The sequence below is a fragment of the Tamandua tetradactyla genome, chromosome 13, assembly GCF_023851605.1.
Source record: "Tamandua tetradactyla isolate mTamTet1 chromosome 13, mTamTet1.pri, whole genome shotgun sequence".
Taxonomy (NCBI): domain Eukaryota; kingdom Metazoa; phylum Chordata; class Mammalia; order Pilosa; family Myrmecophagidae; genus Tamandua; species Tamandua tetradactyla.
Window position 1 is genome coordinate 34,003,161 of NC_135339.1, and position 22,532 is coordinate 34,025,692.

Genomic DNA, 22,532 nt, shown 5'->3' on the forward strand with positions numbered 1-22,532 from the left:
TGAAGGGCCTCGAGCAAAATGGTTATATTTTCATGCATTTAGCCTTCCGGGAAACTCACCAAGCCCAGCTCATCAATAGAGCATTTGTAAAAGCCTCTTAGATCTTCCCTCTTAAATTTGAATGGCTCACCAAGAGTCATCTGAAGAAAGCTTCCAAAATGAAAGTCAAAACCAGAGTAAATGTGACCCCTGAGAGAACAGTGCAGTCAGTAGAAGAAAACTGAAAATTTTAAAGAAAAAAATAATAACTGTAATATTTCCAGAGAGTAGATACTGCATCAGTGAATAGAAAAAAAGTTACCCTGACTCTCAGTTTTTAGGGATAGAGAAAAAGATTACATAGATAGCACCAGGAATTAGAATGGGGCTAGGAAACAACACTGGAAACCAGAAAACAGGGTTTCAGGGCCTTCTGAGTAAATTAAGAAAATTTACCTAGACTTCTATACCAGGTCAAATTATCAGTCATCAATTTTACAGTTAAAATGTTGTTCCAAACATTCAAGATCTCAAAAAATTCATTTCCCATGTTTGTACTTGACTGAAAGAAGGATGAAGCCAAGAAAGAGCAATGGGATCCTGGAGTTAGCAAAAACGATGTTCTTTTAGGACACTGACTATGTAGAAGGCCTGGAGGGTAATAGTCTGGATAAAAAGAGAAGACTAAAGAATCCTCTAGAAAATACAGAAAAAGGAACTTGGGGTGTTTGACCATGTGGAAGAATACGAGAAAACTTTTCTAGTTTTGTAAGAATTAATGTGAAAGATACTTTAAAATCTAAGCAAGTGAACAAAAGAGGCATGTATTAACTTGAGGAAAACCCAGATCTACAAGAGGTCTAATATACATAGTATATTTCTTAGCTTAGAAAGAAACAATATTTCCATAGTCATAAAAAATGTTGGATATTGGTTTAACCAAAAACTCTGCTAAGTGCTAAATTGGTAAACCATGATATTATCAGCGTATTATTTAGAACTACTGAAATTCCAGAAGAAAAGGCTAAATGACTGGGGAAAAGTGGCACAGAATGATGTCTTTATGTGTGTATACATGTGAGTATGTGTTCTTTAACCATTTAAAGCATTGAATAATTATTATTTTGACCAAAATAGTGAATTTAAAAATAACAAAATAAGACCAGGTAAAAAAAAAATCACTTTTGCAACTTATAATTGATTCAGGGAAATAACATCAATGGATAGTAAAACTACTGATGTAATGCTGAAGAACGGGATATTCACAAAATCTCAAAATAGCGTATTTAAGAAATTGCTTACAATATTTATGTAGTAAACTATCGGCATTTATAATTAACTGTTTGCCTGAATGAAGACAAAAATTATACATTTAATTTTATTCAGTATTAACACAGGACCTGATACTGTTAGCTAGTAAATAAATATTTACTGACTGAATAAAAGGCACTGTAATGTGATTATGAATTAAAAGGAATTTTTGGTTTTCAAAATTAAATCCTTTCTTTTCAAGCCAGTAATTTTAATATGCCAGTATTTCTGAGGTTACATCAAAAAAGAATTGAACCAATATTCCTACTAGCTTCTTAAATTCTTTTCTAACCTTCAAGTACCATTGAAATATAGATTAAAAATTTTTTAATCCACAGATTTGGGTTTCCCTTTCCATGTCTAAATTTTGAATAAGATCAAACTGAGGGATAAGATATGCTCACTGAATCATAAATTCAAAAATAAAATTGGAAAAGAAGCCAGCAAAGTAATTAACATATGTATCAAATTCCAGAGATCTTTCTCTTTTATCTGGTACTTCATACATTACTGTTACTGATTGCTGTACTATAAGTTCTAGGCATAAAAGCACAGAGTTCTGTCATTTATTTATTAACACATTAAGAGAATTCAAACTAAAATCAGAGCGTACAGTTATGCAAAAAGTAGACAAAGATAAGTATAATCTTACGTCATCAAATCAAAATTAATATTTGAAACCATTCTCGTTTTTTTGACATTATGGAAATGTATATAAAACAGAATTTCTCATCTTAACTTTTTTTTTAAATGATTCACTTAGGTATATAGTCATAATGCCTTACTCTCTTCACCATTATGCATTACCAAAACTTTACATGACCCATAGCAGAAAGACTATACCTCTTATGCAAAATCTCCCCATTACCCTTCCTTCCAGCTCCTGGTAATATCTAATATATTCTTTATCTCTGTGATTTTGCTTATGCTTAGGCTAGATTAATGAATAGAATCATATAATCTTGTCATTTTGTGTCTAACTTATTTCACTCAGCTTAATGTTTTCAAGGTTCGTCCATGTTGTAGTATGTTTCAGGACTTCATTCCTTTTTATGGCTGAATAGTATTTCCATTTAATGTACATCCAACATTTTGTCTGTTTGTTCATCTTACTTAGGTTGTTTCCACCTTTTGGCTATTATGAATCATGCTACTGTGCACATTGGCACACAAATCCTGAGTCCGTGTTTTTAATTGAGATATATACCTGGAAAGTGATTGCTGATCATATGCTAATTCTGTAATTTTCAGTGGAACCACCAAACTTTTTTCACAGCATCTGCATCATTTTGCATTCCCACCTACAATGTACAAGGATTCCAGTTTCTCTTCATCCTCACCAACATTTTTTACCATTAAAAAATATTATATCCATCTTAGTGGGTGTCAAGTAGTATCTCATTGTAGTGGTTTTAATTTGCATTTCCCTAATGGCTAATTGACCATTTTCATATGTTCTTGGGCGAAGTATCTTTTCAGGTCCTTTGCCTACTTTTTTAATTGGCTTGTTTGTACTTTTGTTGATGAGTTGCAAGATTTCTTTATATATTTTAGATACCAATCCCTAATTAGATAACTACTTTCTCCAATTGTATAATTTATCTTTTCACTTCGTTAATAATGTTCTTTGATGTACAAAACTTTTATATTTTGATGAGGTCTAAAAATAGATCATATTTTTTTTTCTGTTCTTGATCATGCTTTTAGTTTTATATCTAAGAAATCATTGCCAACTCTTAGGTCATGAGGTTTTCCCCTGTGTTCTAAAAGTTTATGAAGTTTGCACTTAGGTTTAGGTCATTGATCCATAGTTTATTGTTTATGGTGTGAGGTAGGCTTTCACCTTCATTCTTTGGCATGTAGCTATCCACTTTTCTCAACACCATTTGTTGAAGAGTCCGTATTCCCCATTTAACATAGTTGGTACCCTTGTTGAAAATCAGCTAATTTGTTTTTAAAGTTTGAAATCAATAAAAGCAATTAAATATAAAGTATTCAAGAGAAATAATGCTCTTTTTTTTTTCCTATTAGAGAAGTTGTATGTTTACAGAAAACTCATGTGGAAGATACTTACAATACAGAGTTCCTGTATACCTCCCTATTTTTAATACCTTGCATTAGAGTGATATATTGAGAATTCATGAAAGAGCATTTATTTGTACTACTAACCGTAGTCCATCATTTACAATAGGGTTCACTGTTTATGTTGTACAGTCCTGCGTTTTTTTTCCTAGTAACATATACAACCTAAAATTTCCCCGTTTAACCACATTCACATATATAATTCAGTGCTGTTAATTACATGCATGGTTGTGTTACTTTCACCACTATCTTATTACCAAAACTTTTTTATCAACCCAAATAGAAATGCTATACTAAACAGGCATTAACTCCCCATTCCCTATGACCAACCAACCTGGTCCCTGATAACCTGTACTCCAGATTCTGACTCTCTTAAGTTTGCTTATTCTCATTATCTCATATCTATGAGATCATACACTGTCCTTCTGTGTCTGGCTTATTTCACTTAACGTGATTTCAAGGTTCATTCCTATTATCACATGTATCAGAACACCATTCTTTTTTTATGTATATACCACATTTTGTTCATTTATCTGTTGACGATAATTGCTGCTGCTTCCATCTTTCAGTAACTGTGAATGATGCTGCTATGAAGGTCAGTGTGAAAATACTTGTTCACATACCTGCTTTCAGTTCTTGCGGGTATATACCAAGAAGTGAAATTGCTGGGCCATATGATAATTCTATTTTCAATTTTCTGAGGAACTGCCCAACAGATTTCCATTGTGGTTATACCATTCTGCTGTGCCACCACTAATGTATAAAGTTTCTGATTTCTCCGCATCCTCTCCGGCACTTGTAATTTTGTTTTGTTAATAATAGTAGCCATTCTAGTGGATGTGAGAAACTGTGCTCTTTTAACATTAGATTCTTCTCCTATTTTTAAATCTTGTTTTTATTAGGATTGGGGTTGGGGGACATTATATATTATTGAATTTGGACAGTTAATTCATTTTTTTTTTCTTTTTGTTCTTGTTCTTATTCAAATCCACTCAATATGTTGGATTCTTTCTTCATTTTTTAGATTATTATTTTAACTAAAAGTAGCAGTTAGTTGCAATTAAGTAGAATTTCTTTTGGTTGTTTTTCAGTAAGGATTTTTCGTGATGTGGTGTAACTTTGTTTTGTTTTTGACTTTTTGGTAAACCACAGTAAGTTTTTCTTGGTATATTCTATGAAAAATCTTTATATCCTAAAATAGATAATATACTGAAATTATTTGCTTATTTGACTTTTCCATTACAGTATTTCCCATGCCTACCTATTCATCTTAATTTCTAGGAATATTCATTTCATTGCTATTAAAGTTTGAAGCAGCCTGAAGGAGCAGACTTTGTAAAATAAAGATAGAGAGTGTTGATTCCATTTTCTTCCTGTTTAGAAATGTGATCACCATGTCTACTTTGTGTTCTAATTTGAGAGATTTCATTCAGCTATTAGAAGGGGGTAGAGTCTGCTTTGGTTGGAAGTTAAACTAGGTCTAAGAAGCACTTTTAGATACATAGTTTCTCTTTCACTATATATACCTTTTCATTTTCATTAGTTGTTACAACTAAGAAAACGTGTTGAAGTGTAATTTTATTCACTCAAGCAATAGTATGATCCCTGTTTCTGTGATAATTATTTAACTGCAGTTTTGAAGTGTTCTATGAAAAATAAATTTTTTTGAGACTGTTTTAAAACATACTTTCCGCTTGAAAAAATGTAATGTGTATTTTCATTATTTCACCCCATTTCATGTCAACAGTATAATGATATTAAGGTTTAAAGATCTATTAAGTTCCAGACAGTTCTCTTAGTGCATTATAACATCCCTTTTTGGAAGATACTATTTTTTTGTATCTTTTACAGAAGAGTAAACTGAGGCATACTGTAGTTAAGTAACTTACTGAGTTTTAAAATAACTGTATTGCACAATTTAAACAATTGTCAATTTTGTAGGGTTGAAATTGAAAATTTTCTCTCATCCCTTCCCCATATTTTCCATATATTATCCCTAGTAAACAGATCCTATATGTGCTTGCTTTCTTTTTTACATGGACAGGCACCAGGAACCAAACCCAGGTCTCTGGTATGGCAGGCAAGAATTCTGCCTCCTCCTGCCCACCATGGCCCCCTATATATGCTTTTAAACTTTTATCTCATTTTCTGTCTTTCATTCCCCTATCTTTGCATACCAACACATCTCATCTGTTTTCTTCCTTCCTACTTTGTAAACGTGAGCATTTATCACAAATCTCAGTTTTAGACTAAATAGAATATTTATTCTGTATATTGTTTTGTGGACTAAATATAATTTTGATATCTAAATGTTTAAAGGTGAAATCTGAATGTAGGAACCATGAAGGATACTAGTGAAATCATTGTGATATCTACTTAACTGGATAAACCCAAAGATAATTGTGCTAACTTTATAGAGCCCCCCGCCCCCCCCCCCCCCCCCCCCAGGGATCATGAGGAATATAAAAACACTTTCCAGAGCTTTTAAGATTTGTCAGAAAGGGATAGAATGTAAAGCTCTGTTCATTTTGAAATGTAACATTTCCTGTTGAAGAATTCAGTGCACAATTTAGAAATATTTTTGCCGATACTTAAATGCCTATATTTCCCACTTTTCAGTGATGAATGCCAGGATATCTGTGGTTCTCTAACATACATTGTATTTGTACCAACATTTGTCTTTTATTTCAAAATTTATGAAGTAGTGATCAGTAATATGTAGTAATATGTTTTTAGTGGTGCTATTTATGAATATACATTATATATTTTCTCAGCATTTTTAATCCTTCTTCAGTAGTGCCATGTATACTATGTAAGTTGTGTTACCCTAATATCTTAAAATTGTACATCTATAATAAATGGTACTTAAGTTTAATCTTTCTGCTTTTCATTGTAGTATAAGGAGTCTTCATTTAAAAATAGCCTATTTGAAGAACACGGGTAATTTTGGAGTATCAAATGACTTTTATTTTAGAAAAATTGTGATGTGCGTGGTTTGTTATATCAGCTGAATTGTGGTTTCATTGGGCTTTAAATGAGCTAGTATTGAAATTTTCTCATTGCATAGCCTAAAGAATGCTGAACTTACTTGTCTTTATCAGTGTCCAGTTCATTATTGTATATTATTATTTTAGTTTCCTAGGCTGCTTAGAGAAGATACCATGAAGTGCATTGGATTAAACAATGGGAATTTATTAGCTTACAGTTTGAGGCAGGGGAAATGTCCAAATCAAGACGTCATTAGGGTGATGCTTTCTTCCAGAAGACTGGGTGTTGGCAATCCTTGATTACTCTACCACATTTCACATGGAAGAGTCTGCTAGTCTCTCCTTTGTCTCATTGATTGCATCTTCTTGCTTCTGTGCTTTTTTTCCCCCCATTCTCTCTCAGTATTCATTCCATTTATAAAGGACTCCAGTAATAAGATGAAGTCCCAGCCTGAATGAGGTGAATTACACCTTATCTGAAGTAGCCCCCTACTTACAGAGGAGACTTCCAGGAAGGTGGCAGAATACAGAGTTAAAGGGTTCATCCTCTTCCATAAACAGCTAGCAGACAGACAGAAACCTTCTAAAACACCTATTCTTAGGCTCTGAAGACCAGGGCAGTCTTATTCCCTACACAATATCCAGGGAACAGGAGGACAAAAGACTAAGAGACTGTGGTAAAAAAAACTGTGAGTAACTTGCGCAGATGTGGCTTCTGGCTCCAATCCCCCCACTTTGAGGTGTAAGGAGCTTTGGATCGGTTCAGTCCTTGCCTGGTGGGTTGCTGTGAACTGAGACAGACACAAAAGTTTCTTCCCTAAGAACAGAGGGGAACACCGCCCAGTACTGATCTGGCTGTTGGTCAGCTAATTTAGATCTCTGGGTCTTGCTGCATTAGCCTGTCTCAGCAGGCTCTGTTGTGCCTTTGTTTTTGACCTTGTTAGAGGTGGAGCTGCCAGAGGGCTGAAAATACCCTGCCTTTCTAGGCTGCAGGGAATAGGTTCCCAAAGTATACCATCTGCTGGACTAACCAGGAAAGTGCACCTTTGTAGACTGTCAAAATGGCTTTTTAGTGAAGAGTGCCATTTGCTGGACAGGCCAGGAAAACACAGCTTTGTGGGGTGGGGATGGGTTAAACAAAATGGCTTTTTGGCATCTTTCCTGACTCTTCCCACACACCCCTTTCGAATGGCTCTGTGCCTCCAATGTTGGTTCCTGGCCTCAGATTGGCTGGGAAATACTGACAAATCACCTATCAAAGAAGAGCCTTAACACAAACCCAATCAACAACAGAGTCGTTGACAGCAGAGAGAAACTGGTGTTCAGAATAGTCTCAAGAGAATCAGATGCCTAGATATCAGCAAAAAAAAAAATAGTAACACATTGAAAAACCAGAAAAATAGAGCCCAATCAAAGTAACAAATTAAAAAGTTGGAGGAGATACAGAATTTGGGACAAATAATCAAAGATGTTTAAACAAATCTCCTAAATCAGTTCAAGGAGATGAAGGAAAATATGGAACATAACCAGAGTGGACATAGATAAATGAGGCAAACACTGGCAAAACCGAACAGAGCAATGGTCATCTTTTCAATAATCACTGGAAGACTTCAATACACGACTCTCATGAATGCATAGAATACCTAGACAGAGGATCGATAAGTAACCAGAGTACTTGACTAAAATATAAGTGAATGAGATAAAAGAAGCATATATAGAAGATTATACCTCCAAACACCAGTATCTATATATGCATTTGTCCCAAGTGTGCATGGATCATTCTCCACAATAGAACACATGTTGGGTCACAAAAAAAGGTCTTAATAAATTTAAAAGATTGCAATTATATAAAGCACTTCCAATGATCATAATTGAATGAGGCTTGAAATCAATAACAGGCAGAGAACTGGAAAATTCAGTTAATCTGTGAGTCAAAGAGAAATTGCAAGACGAAACAGTAAATATTTTGAGACAAATGAAAACGGGAACACAGCATATCAGAAATTATCAGATGCCGCGAAGGAAGTGCTGAGAGGGAAACTTATGCCCTGAAACATCTACATTAAGAAGGAAGAAAGAGCTCAAATCAAACGCTGAACTTCACACCTGGAGGAAATATAAAGTAGCTAAAACTCATCCCAAAGCAAGCTACAAGAATGAAATAGCAAAGATTAGAACAACAGTGAATGAAATTGAGATCAAATAAACAGAAGAAATAAAACCAAAAGCAGATGATCCTGAAACCCTGTTGCTCACAGTATACCTGGAGTTGCTAAGTGTGGGGAATGGACATTTGTACACTGGTATGGGGTAGCTGATGGCTGGGGGTAAGTGGCCGTACTGAGGTAGTCACACAGACACAGAGCACACAGTACATGACTCAGGACACGACCCTCAGGGGAGAGTGGCAGGCGTCTGCTTTATTGAGGAAGTGCACAGGCTTATATAGGCTGGGAGCATGCAGGGACACGAGTCGGACTGGGATTGGTCACCGTTGTTGCTAGGGTGGAGGGCAGATTTCTGGGATTGGTCACCATTGTTGCTAGGGCAGAGGGCAGATTTAAGGTCAGCCATTTTGTGTTGCCTTGCATTAGCCATGGCAGCCATGTTTGGCAAGATCGTCTCCAACACACTGGTGTCTCTGGCCACAGTGTTGGTGATCCATAATGCATGAAGGTGGCCTAAGGGTACAATGACTAAGGAAGGGAAGGGGGAACTAGGTGTTTATATACAGTGGACTATTGAGCAGCCACAAGAAGGAATGAAGTTGTGAAGGATGCAACTAGATGAATGAACTTTAAAAGCTGTTATGTGTGTTCTAGTTTGCCAACTGCTGAAATGCAGTATACCAGAAACAGAATGACTTTTAAAAAGGGGAATATAATAAGTTGCTAGTTTACAGTTCTAAGGCTGAGAAAATGTCCCAATTAAAACAAGTCTATAGAAATGTCCAACTTAAGGCATCCAGAGAAAGATACCTTGGTTCAAGAAGGCTGATTTCACTGTTTCTTTCTCATCTGGAAGGGCCCATGGCAAGCATGGCATCATCTGCTAACTTTCTCTCCTGGCTTCCAGTTTCATGAAGCTCCCTGGGATATAAGATAAGGCGTTTTCCTTATCTCCAGAGGTCGCTGGCTTTTGGACTCTGCTTCGTGGTGCTACAGCGTTCTCTTCTCTCTCTGAATCTCCTTCATGCTCCAAAATATTTCCTGTTTTACAGGACTCCAGAAATTTATCAAAACCCACCCAAATGGGTGGAGACATGTCGTCACCTAATCCAGTTTAACAACCACTCTTGATTAAATCACACATCTAATTACAGTTTCAAACATAATAGGGATTATTCTGAATGGGATTTTGATTAAAACATGGCTTTTCTAGGGTCCATACATCCTTTCAGACCAGCACATGTTGAATGAAATTTTAGGGAAAAAAAAGCAAATATTTACACGCCTAAATCATATGGGCTAATTATAATATAAAGGTTAGGTGAACTAAAGTTAAGAGCGTGGGATATCAGGTTGGGACATATTGATAAGGGTCCTAGATTATAAGCTCTTACAGCTGTCAGGAGGTATAACTGTTAATTCTCAATTCTCAGATACTGACCTCTTTGTATGTAACTTGGTCTTTCCAGAAACTTTAGGAATTTATGTGACACCCAAGACTCAGGGTCAGAGCCAAGAAGCTATGAAAGTCAACAATACCTCATATAGGAATTGTTCAAAAGGTTGAAACTATTGTTCAAAAAGGTTGAAATCAGACATCAAGTAGAGATATGAATGAAGCTGATCCACACAGGTCTAAGGTATATCAGAAGATTGGGTAAAGGATGATTTCCATATTTTAAAACTTCAACTTCTCTGTGAGGCTAAAGGGAGAGATGTTTATTTGGTACAAAATTTATTTTGGGGTCGTGCATTTCCTAATTTAACTTGTATGGTCAGTTTAATTAAAAAAAACAAGTATATGGAATCTTGAATAGGGCATGATATTTTGTTGGTCTGTCTAGGTTGGTGTGATTTTGGACAGTGAATAAAGAAGTATTTGCAAAGTCCCTTGGGGGAGTTGGGAGGAAGGGGGAAATACTCATCTTCCCCATTTGGAGAATTTCTGATATTCTTGGAAACAGTGGGGACAACCAAATCAATAGGCCCAGCCCATAATCTTGGGATTTGCCCCTATGAAACTTATTCCCACAAAGGATAGGCTAAGCCTACTTAAAATTAGGCCTAAGCACAAATAAAATCAGAAAGCTGTGGGTTTTTCATATATTCCCATTATTATGTTGAGGAATTTCCTTTCTATTCCTATCCTTTGAAGTGTTTCCAACAAGAAAGGTTGTTGAATGTTGTCAAATGCCTTTTCTACATCAATTGAGATGATCATGTGGCTTTTTTGCTTTGATTTGTTGATATGGTGTATTACATTAATTGATTTTCTGATGTTGAAGCATCCTTGCATATCTGGGATGAATCCTACTTGCTCATCGCATGTAATTCTTTTCATGTGCTGCTGGATTTGATTTGCTAGAATTTTGTTGAGGAATTTTGCATCTATATTCATTAGAGAGATTGGTCTGTATTTTTCTTTTTTTTGTAATGCCTTTGTCTGGCTTTGGTATGGGGGTGATGTTGGCTTTGTAGAATGAGTTAGGTAGCTTTCCCTCCTCTTCAATTTTTTTGAAGAGTTTGAGTAGGATTGGTACTAATTCTTTCATGAATGTTTGGTAGAATTCATATGTGAAGCCATCTGGTCCTGGACTTTTCTTTTTGGGGAGCTTCTTAATGACTGATTCAATTTCTTTACTTGTGATTAGTTTGTTGAAGTCGTCTATTTCTTCTTGAGTCAGTGTTGGTTGTTCATGCCATTCTAGGAGCTTGTCCGTTTCATCCACATTGTCGAGTTTATTAGCATAAAGTTGATCATATTATCCTCTCATTACTTCCTTTATTTCTGTGGGGTCAGTGGTTATGTCTCCTCTTCCATTTCTGAATTTATTTATTTGCATCCTCTTTCTTCTTCTTTTTTCAACCTCGCTAAGTGTCTGTCAATCTTATTGTCTCATAGAACCCACTTCTGTTTTTGTTCATTTTCTCAATTGTTTTCATGTTCTCAATTTATTTCTGTTCTAATCTTCATTATATTTCTTTTCTTTTACTTGCTTTAGGGTTAGTTTGCTGTTCTTTCTCTAGTTCTTCCAAATGGACAGTTAATTCCTTGATTTTTGCCCTTTCTTCTTTTTTGAGATACGCATTTAGGGCAATAAATTTCCCTCTTAGCACTGCCTTTGCTGCATCCCAGAAAAGTCTTGATGAAGAACAAAGTTGAAGGAATCCCACTTCCTGGCTTTAAAGCATGTTACCATGCCACAGTTATCACAACAGCATGGTATGCACAAGAATAGATATATGGAGCAAAGGATTCTATGTACTCTGTTTGAGAGTTCGCAAACAGACCCTCACACCTGTGGCCAATTGAGGTTTTTTTTTTTTCTATTGTATGCTGTATGACAGGGTCACATTTCATTCTTTTTCCATGTGAGTATCCCATTATTACAGCACCATTTGTTGAATTTTGTTTATTTTTGTTGGTTTCTTTCTTTGTTCGGGAAATGCATGAGCTAGGAATTGAACCCTGTTCCCCCACATGGCAGGCGATAATTCTACCACTGAACAACCCTCACATTTCCCTGGCCAATTGATTTTTTTTTTTTAATGTTTTTATTGAGATGTCTTCACACACATATAGTCCATTGAACGTATATAATCAGTGGCCCATGATATCATCACAATTTTGTATTCATTACCCTGATCCTTTTTAGAACATTTGCATCGCTCTAGAAAAAGTAATAAAAGAAAAAGCCCATACATCCCATACCCCTTGCCTCTCCCTCTTGTTGACCCGCAGTATTTCAATCTATCCAAGTTTTTTTCACCCCCTTATCCTCCTACGTATTTGTATATTTAATTTTTGTCCATATTCTTTTGCTCATCTGAGCATACCCTGGATAAAGGGAGTGCCAGCCACAAGATTTTCACAATCATACAGTTACGTTGTAAAAGCTGTATAGTTATATAGTCATCTTCAAGAATCAAGACTATTGGAACACAGTTCAGCAGTTTCAGCACTTCCATCTAGCCTTTCCAGTGTTCCATAAACCAAAAAGGGATATCTATACATTGCGTAGAATAACCTCCAAGATAATATCCCCCCTGTATCTGAAAACTCTCAGCCACTGAAACTTTATTTATTCTCATTTCTCTCTTTCCTCCTTTGGTCGAAAACACTTTCTCAATTCCATGATACCAGGTCCCAGCTCACCCCCGGGCATCCTGTCCCACATTGCCAGGGAGATTTACACTGCTGGCAGTTATGTGCCATGTAGTGGGGAGGGCAGTGATTTTAAAAGAGATTCTCTAAGTGTGCTTAGCTCTCTTCTGCAGGAATAAGTTTCATAAGGGTAAACCCCTAGATTGAGAGCTCAGCCTATTGTATTGGTTGTTCCTACTGCCTGTGAAAATAATCAGAAATTCCCTACATGTGAAGTTGAATATTTCCTCCTTTCTCCCCGGTCCCTCAAGGGGACTTTGCAATTTTTTATTCTCTGCCCAGATTACTCTGAGATGTATGGGGTTATCACACTAACCTATACAGACCAGCAAAATCTCACGCCCTATTCAAGATTCCTTGTGATTATAGCGTTCGAATAAACTGACCATGTAAGTTATATTAGATTATATGCTACCAGAAATATTAATTTTGTACCAAGTAAACATCTGATCTCACACAGAAGTTGAAGTTTTAAAATACAGACAATATACTACTTTACGCTGTAGTCAGATTTACCTTAGTCCTATCCAGATCAGCTTCATTCATATCTCTAGTTGAATTATGATCACTTTTTCAGTTTTTTAAACAGTTGCTATATGGGCTAATGCTGACTTTCATAGCTTCAGAGCTCTAACTTTGAGACTCAGGTGTCATACAATTATCTGACATTCCAGGGAATGATCAGGTTATATACAAATAGGTCACAGATTGTGGTGGTGAAGGCATGGCTGTGTGATTGTGCTGGGTACCACTGATTTTGTTTACTTAGGTTGGATTGAATAATGTGTGAATAAAACTGTTTAAAATGAACAGAGAGATACGGTTGTTGGAGCCAATATGGAGAAAGAGATTTATATACTCACCGTTTGTAGGGAAGTAGAGGGCACTTTGGTGGCTCCACTGGAGGCTATGGGTGGGATTGCCGTATGATCCTGCAACCCTGTAGTTTAGTTGGGTGAACTCAGAATGAAAGTGTAAATGGACATATCACACAGGTGTTTATTTATTTAAGATTTGCATCAGATGACAGTGGCCTGAGAGGATATCAACTGAGGAAAGGAAGGGGGAACTGTGGTGTATTCAGTATTGAGTGACTGCAAGAAGGAATGAAGTTGCAAGTTGTGCAACTAAGTGAATGAACCTGAGGACAATATGTTGAATGAAGTAAGCCAGAAACAAAAAGACAAATATTATAATGCCTCACTCATACAGACTAATTGAATTCAAGAGCATAGTTATCAGGTGAAGGCCTATTGGAAAAGTTTCTGTATTTTTAGTTGTTAGAGCAGTCACATCTATTCCAGAGATGTAACTTTTATTTCTAAATTCTGAGATGCTGAGCTCCTTGTGTTTAACATGGTCATTCCCTGAAACTTCGGGCATCTGAGACACCTGAGACTCAGAGCTTGAGTTCTGCAACTATGAAAGTCATCATTTCCCCATACAGCAACTGTAAAAAACACTGAAAAAGTGATCATATGTCGATTAGAGATATGAATGAAGGTGATCTGGTTAGAACTAAGGTAAATCAGACCAAAGAATAAAGGATGATATTGACTGTATTTTAAAACTTCAGCTTTTGTGTGGGACAAAACAAAGAGGTGTTTATTTTGTAGCACGATATCTAATTTAACTTATATAGTCAGCTTATTTGAATATCACAGTTGCTTGGAACCTTGAATAGGGAGTGAGATCCTATTGGTTTATATAGATTGGTGTGATGCCTTGATATATCCCAGAGTAATCTGGGCAGAAGATATAAAAGTATTTGCAAACTCTATTTGAGGGATGGGGGAAAGGCGAAAATGTTAAACTTCCCCACCTGGGTAAGGCGTAAGGTTCTTGCAAGCATTGGGGCCCGCCAGTTTGATGGGCCAGGCCCTCAACCTTTGGGCTTGACTTTGTGAAACTTATTCCTGCAGAAGATAAGCTAAGCCTACTTATAATTTTGTCTTTGAGTCACCCCCACAGAACCTCTTTTTGTTGCTTAATTGTTGCCTCTCTAAGCCAGCCCTGCAGATGAACTCACTGCCTTTTCCACTTCGTGGGACTTGACTCCTGGGGGTATAAATATCCTTTGCAACATGGGACGTGACTCCCAAGGGTGAGCCTGGAGCTGGCATCATGGGAGTGAGAAAATCTTCTTGATCAAAAGGAAAAGAGAAATGAAACAAAATAAAGTTCCATTGAGAGATTTCATTTAGAGTCTAGAAATCATTTTAGGGGTCATTCTTATGCATTATGTAGATATCCGTTTTCAGTTTTTGATGTATTGAGCTAGCTAGAATGAAATACCTGAAACTGTTGAACTGTGTTTGGTAGCCTTGATTCTTGAAGATAATTGTATAACTCTATGGCATTTAAAGCATGACTATCTGATTGTGAAACCTTGTCACTGACGCACCCTCTATACAGTGTATGGACAGATGAGTAAGAAAAGAAAGACCTAAGTAAGTAGTAGAGGGCTTATGGTATGTACGGGGGTATGGGATGTTGTGGGTATTATTTTTTTGTGTCTGGAAGGACAGACCCCCAAAATCGAACCCAGGTCTCTGGCATGGCAGGTAAGAACTCTGCCTGCGAGCCACAATGGCCTGCCCTGTTGTGGGTATTCTTTTTTACTTTTATTTTTACATTTTTTTCATTTTCTTGGTTTTGGAATAATGAAAATGTTCAAAAATTGATTGTCATAATGAATGTACAGCTATATATGATGATACTGTCAACCATTGATATACACTTTGGATGATTATATGGTATGTAAATGTATAACTTATCTCATTAAAATTGCATTTAAAAAAGAATCTTGGGGGTGCAAAGGTAGTTTAGTGGTAGAATTCTCTGGGAGTCATGGCCCATGTTGGGGGAGGGTGAACACCATTGATTTTTGCATGTTGATCTTGTATCTCACCACTTTGCTGAACTTGTTTATTAGCTCACATAGCTTTATTATTGTTTTTTCAGGAGTAGCTAGAGGAAAATACCTCAAATTATTGAACTGTAATTTAATAGCCTTGATTCTTGAAGACTATTGAATAACTGTAGAGCTTTTAAGGTCTGTCTGTGTAATTGTGAAAACCTTGTGACTAGCACTGTCCTTATCCAGTGTAAAAACAGGTGAGTGAGGGAAAATAAAAGGCAAAAAAAGAAGCAATTGGGGATTGGGGGGATGGGATGTTTTGCGTGTTCTTTTTACTTTTATTTTCTTTAAAAAAAATGTACAGAGCTCCTATCTGGAACAATGGAAATATTTTGGTAATGGATGATGGTGATGTAGCATAACATTGGGAACTTAATTAACAGCGCTGAAATAAATATTTGAATGTGGTTAAAAGGGGACATGTTATATTGTATATATGGTAATGGTATAAAAATGTTCAAGTTTTAGATATCTCCCTCTAATTACCCAAATACACACAGACACAAACTGAAAAGGGATATCTATATACTACATAAGAATAACCTCCAGAATTACCGCTCAACTCTATTTGAAATATCTCAGCACCTGAAACTTTATTTTGCTTGATGTGGGTTACAGCTCCACAATTTCAGTTTTTTTCCTTCTAGGTTTTCTAAGACACTGGAGACTAAAAAGAATCATCAGTATAATGATTCATTTATTTTCCCCCTTGTGTCAAGAAGGACTTCTCACTCCCACACTGCCAGTTGCAGGATCATCCCTGCAAGTCATGTCCCACATTGCCAGGGAGATTTACATTTCTGGGAATCACGTCCCATGTAGCGGAGGAGGGCAGACATCATTGATTTTTGCATGTTGATCTTATATCTCACCAGTTTGCTGAACTTGTTTTATTGCTAACTTTATTGTTGTTTTTTCAGGATTTTCTAAATTTAGGATCATATCGTCTGCAAAGAGTGCCAGTTTTACTTCTTCCTTTCCAATTTGGATGCCTTTTATTTCTTTCTCTTGCCTAATTGTTCTAGCAAAAGCTTCTCGCACTGTGTCAAATAACAGTGGTGATAGTGGGCATCCATGTCTTGTTCCCAGTCTTAGAGAGAAAGTGTCAGTCTCTCACTGTTGAGCATGATGTTAGCTGTGGATTTTTCATATGTGCCCTTATCATGTTGAGGAAGTTCCCTTCAATTCCTACTTTTTGAAGTGTTCTCATCATGAAACAGTACTGAATTTTGACAGATGACTTTTCTATATCAGGTGAGATGAACATGTGATTTTTCCCTTTAGAGTTGTTCATGTGATGTATGGCATTAATTGATTTTCTTTTGTAGAACCACCCTTGCATATCTGTGGTAAAACCTGCTTGATGATGGTGTATAATTCTTTTAATATGCTATTCAACTTGATTTGCAAGTATTTTCTTGAGGATTTTTTCACTTATATTCATTAGAGAGATTAGTCTGAAGTTTTCTTTTCTTGTGGTGTCTTTATTTGACTTTGGTATTAGGGTGATATTGGCTTCACAGAATGAGATTAGGTAGTGTTCCCTCTTCAATTTTTTGGAAGAGTTTGCATAGGAACGGTGTTAATTCCTCTTGGAATGCTTGGTGAAACTCACATGTGAAACTGTCAGGTCCTAGGCTTTTCTTGTTGGTAGGTTTTTGATAACCATTTTGATTTCTTTACTTGTGATTGGATTGTTGAAGTCTTCTGTTTTGTCTTGAGTCAGTGTAGGTTGTTCGTGTGTTTCTAGAAAGTGGTCAGTTTCATCTAAGTTGTTTAATTTGTTGGTATACAGTGCATAGTAACCTCTTAATGGTCTCTTTTATTTATTCAGGGCCCATGGTAATATCCCCCCCCCCGCCCCTTTGCTGGTTTTATTTATTTGCAGGTCCTCTTTTTTGTCATTGCCTGTCTAGCTTAAAGGTTTGTTGATTTTATTGATCTTCTTAAAGAACCAACTTTCAGATTTTTAAAAACATTTTTTATTGTGAAATATAACATATATATGAAAAAGGAATAAATTACAAAGTACAGTTTACAGTTAGTTATAGAACAGATCTCAATTTTGATGTGGATTACAGCTCCAAAATTTCAGGTATTTCTTTCTAGGGGTTTTAAGACACTGGGGACTAAAAAGAAATATCAATATAATGATTCAGTAGTCATACTCATTTATTAAATCCTAACTTCTCTGTTATAACTGCTCCTTCTGCTTTGAACCTTCTCCCAATCTTTAGGGATATTTCATTTTGCCCATTCTAACTTTTTTTGTGTTGAAACAGGGTGTCATTAGCTCACCTGGCACCAGACTGTCATCATGAAGTTTACCCCCTTTGTGACCTCAGATCATGGCACGAACCGTAAATGCCACTTCAGTGTTCATTCACACATGTGTAGGAAGATCACGTCATCCCCGTTCTCCAAGTAGCTACAGCAGAAATACAATGTCTGCTTCTTGCCCATCCTCAAGGACGATGAGGTACAGGTGGTTCGAGGGCATTACAATGGCCAGCAAATTGACAAGTTAGTCCAGGTGTATAGAAGTATATCATCTACATCGAGAGGGTGCAACCTGAGAAGGCTAACGGCACAAATGTCCATGTGGGCATTCACCCTGACAAGGTGCTTGTCACCAGGCTAAACTAGACAAAGATAGGAAAAAAATTCTTGAATGTTGAGCCAAATCTCAGCAAGTTGGAAAAGAAAAAGGCAAGTAAGGAAGGACTTATTGAAAAAATGCAGGAATGAATGCATCCTGTTGTGCATCCATGGTTTAACTGTATATTTTAGCCTAGCATTGTTTTCCTTTGGAGCTTTTCAAGATGTCTCTTGAATGTTTCATTTCCATCTTGTTTTGTTATTGATATGTGCCTGTATAAATCTATTTTTGTGGTTTTAATTAATAATTGTATGAGTAAAAATTGGAAATGTTAAAAGAAAGAAAGGGGATGTCAACAACACAGGATCGGGGATAGAACTGGTTGATGTTCTTGTAGAGACTGGGACTTCTACTTATCTGGCCTAGAAACCATCTGAAGGTTTTAGGTTTCTAAAAAGTAAATTTAGTACATGCAGCTTTTGTAGGATCTCAGATTGAGCCATGGGTGTTCTCTAGGGTTGATAGGAATGATGTTATTGGGGATTACAAACCTTTTAATTTTCCAAACCTTTTAATTTTTTTTAATGTTTTATTATCTGCACAATTTTTAGTTATATCTTTTTAAATTCACTTCTAAATTAATATTATGCTCAGATCATAAAGTCTTTATAATACGAGTATATTCTTAAACTTTTGAGTCTTAGCATATGGTCTGTTTTCATAAATGTACCATGTATTCTTGGGGGAAGTCCTATCTCATAATAATAATTGGGTACATTATCTTACTTATACCCATTAAATCAAGTTCGTTAATTCTGTTTTTCAGAACTTTGGCCTAACAGACCAGATATATTTTGGACTATTAGTTTTTTTAAAAGAATGTATTATATCTGCTACTATGATTGTGAATTTCTCAACTCATCCTTGTTTTTTGTCAGTTTTTAAAATAAAATTTGTAGCTGACTAGATTTGTAACATGTTCCTAGCAAATTGAGTTATTTTATCATTATGATTATGACATTGTCTTTCTAATTATGCTTTATCCTTGAAATCTTATTTGTTCTGGTATTAATATTAGTATAGCAACTTTTGTTTTTATTTGCTGGCATATCTTTTTGCATCTTTTGGCATTCAGAATTTCTCTGATTCTTAAGTATGCATAGATGAATTTTGTAGGGAATGTTTCCTGTCTTACAGCAGTTTAATTTGAGAATTTATACCACTATACTTTTTAAATTAATATGTTTCAAATTGTTTCTGATATGTTATCTTTTTCTGCATTTTTACGTTTCATTTTATTCTTTTGCCCTCTTTTGGGTGAATTTTTTTCCCTTTTGTTCTTGCTCTGTTTTTCTCCCTTTTATTTGGGCATCTCCCACTTTATTTTCACTTCTTAAGTAAATACCCATGTAATTTTAACATGTGCACTTAAGTCTGATGTTAATCTATTTACCTTCCTTCTATTGCAACTCTAATCACTGCCTTCTTAACCTAATGGTTCTCAATTGCCCAGTATTTTAACTAAATCTGGTTTTACTTCCCAAAGACAAGACATTATTATTACTGTGATGTAAAGTCAATTTGTTTAGATTTTACTCCCATATTTTCCATTGACTTTGCCCATTTTTTCCTTTTGTTAATTCTCACTTTCTGTTTGGAATGATTTCCTTATGCCTGTCAGTTATTTTTAAAATTTCCTTTCCTGAATATCTATTGTGAAGAAAATATATCAGTTTTTGTCTGTTTGTTTCACCTCATCCTCAGAAGATTACTTATTTAGAATTAGAGTTCAATGATTATATTAACACATTGAAGATGTTAATCTATTAAATGCCCACTTTCTGTGTTACACTTAAGACTTCAGGTAGGTAACTTTTCTTCCTTTGATAGTCTGTCTTTTCCTTCTGGATATTTTTCTGAACTCATCTTGAATTTTTCTGAACAGTCATAGATTTTCGCTGTGTTGTATTTCAATTTTGATTTTTAAAAAATTCATTGTGTTTCTAGTTTGTGGACTTCATATGTCTGAAGTATAATGTCATGTTGCATTTCAGTAAAATACTCTTTGAATTTAGTCTTTACCCCCAATATGTCTGGACTCTACTTTTGAAACTCTGATTTCACATGTCAGATCTTCTAATTTTATGGGGTCTTTTTCCCCCACTTATCTTCTCTTTCCTATTGTCTGTTGATTTGTCATCCTTGACTATAATTTCGATAATTTATTTGGTTGTATCATTCAATTCACAGTAATTCTTTCTTCCATTTTATCTTATCTATTGTTAAATTCATCTAGTGAGTTTTTAAAATGACTTCATTTTCATTTTTTAAAGTTCCTTTGTTCTTTTTCCTATTGTAATGCTTTTTTCTTTCTACATTCATTTTTCTCACTACCTTTTCTGTCTTCTCTGTAGTCTATATTAGACCTAAGTGTCATATCTTCTGAGTTAAATATTTCATTGGCTTTCACTTATGGCACGTTGTTTCCTTATTTTTTTGTGAATCTTTTTTATGACTGACATCTACTCATTTTCCTTGGAATTTCCTTTGGGGAATACTTTGAGGCTTCTGAGTTGAGTTAGCATTTGCTTTTATCAGTTTCGTTTTAATACAAAATTTTCACTTAAAGCTTTTGGACCATATAAGTCATATAAATTCAGTGTAAAATGTACTTGAGGCTCACTGTGATTCAGAATTCTCAGGCGGAAACCCAAAGCAAGATTAACTCACACATTCTAGAACTTATACCCTTGACTGTCAAACTCCTAAAAACGAAGATGAAAATGAATGTCTTAAAAGTAGCCAGAATGAGAAAGATCATTAAAGTAAAAGAAAACAATTTGTTTTTCAGCTGTCTTTTCAACAGAACTTCTGGCAATTCAAAAGCAATAGAATGACATCCATAATGTGGGTAAAGAAAATATTGCCAATTTAGAATTCTGTATTCATTGTAAAGAATGCAAAAAAGACAATTCAAACAGACTAAAGCAAATCTGCCACTGTATTAAAACCATTCAATTAAGAGTTTTAAGCTAAAGGAAAATTATATCAGATAAAAGCATGTAGTGTAGAATGGAATGGAGAGCAATAGAAAAGGTTAAAATGTAGATGTGTTTTAAAATTAATATTTTTAAAAAGTTTATTATGATGTCACTGCTCTTGAGGACAGTGGATTGCAAGAAATACTGGATCTTGAAGCGGAAGCTCAACTTCCTCATCTCTGAACACGAGTGTTTTCAGGAGGAACTGCGGAAGGAAGGCACGATGAAATTGTTGGAGGTGTCCCAGAACAAGAGTTTCCTCCTAGACTGACTTCTGTAGTACGAGAGCATGGATGAAGACTTTTCTGACTCAGATGCCACTGTATCTTCCAATAACAACAAGACAAAGGGGACACCCAAGTTGTTTTCGGATACTTCAGTTCCCAAGATAGGAGAGGTCCTCTGCTGTGGAGTGCCACCTCCCCCTCCAGCCTCTCCCTGCCTCTTTCAAAAGGGTTTCCCCTTCAGGCCTCTGGGACCCCCTCCCCATACCAGAGTTGTCTGGCTTCTCCCGCCTGTCCCCAACTCCCTTCTGACTGCCTGGCCCTGCAGCTGCCCAAGCCCAATACCCTGAGGCCCAAGCAAGAGAAATAGCCCTGCCTGTCCCAGAAACTCAAAATGGCAGTGGGAAACCCAATTGCCCTGTGAGAGGGGTTGTTGACCTTCCCTGTCGGTATTCCAGGGCTGGAGTGTGAGCAGACCTGGCCTTCCGTCCCCAAGGTACCACCATCACTACGGGCCTGAGCACTGTCCCTCAGCAAATATTCAGTGATATAGACAGTGGGAACAGTGCCCTGGACAGGAATGATGACCTAGTGATCGACATACAGATTGACCACCACCTGCACCGTATTTATACACACCTATCCCAGCTTCCTCAGAGGTGTTTATTGACACCCAGTTGCTGTGCTTCAGCCACTGACACAATCAGAAAAGGCATAAACATACGCAGATGCCCCCCTAGGAATGTGAGCCCCTTAGCAGGGAGCGTAAGGGGTAAGACCTATGCCATATCCTGGCCCCACCTGGGGCTCAGTTATTAAAGGAGTGCCAGGGAGCAGCTACCACCCTCAGGAGACAGAGCCTCTGTGGTGGGCACCCCTTTAAGAGAGTAGCAGTACAGGGCTAGTTTTGTTAATGAAGACTCTATATTAAAGATGTGGCTCTTTTTAAATTATATATATATATATATATATATATATATATATATATATATATATAGCCATTATGTTATATAGACTTTGAAATAATACAACAATTGCACAGTAGGTTGTAGAGTG

The 22,532-nt window shown here is 36.2% G+C and overlaps 1 protein-coding gene and 2 pseudogenes across 9 annotated transcripts in view; all 3 read left to right on the forward strand.

Moving 5' to 3' along the window:
- Positions 1-22,532, forward strand: part of JMJD1C (jumonji domain containing 1C) — a 326,266-nt gene that overhangs the window by 150,070 nt on the left and 153,664 nt on the right. The gene's annotated exons all lie outside the window — the stretch shown is intronic.
- On the forward strand, positions 17,577-19,346 carry LOC143653090 (ribosomal protein uL24-like pseudogene; annotated as a pseudogene).
- LOC143653091 (INO80 complex subunit E pseudogene) lies at positions 20,708-22,410 on the forward strand (annotated as a pseudogene).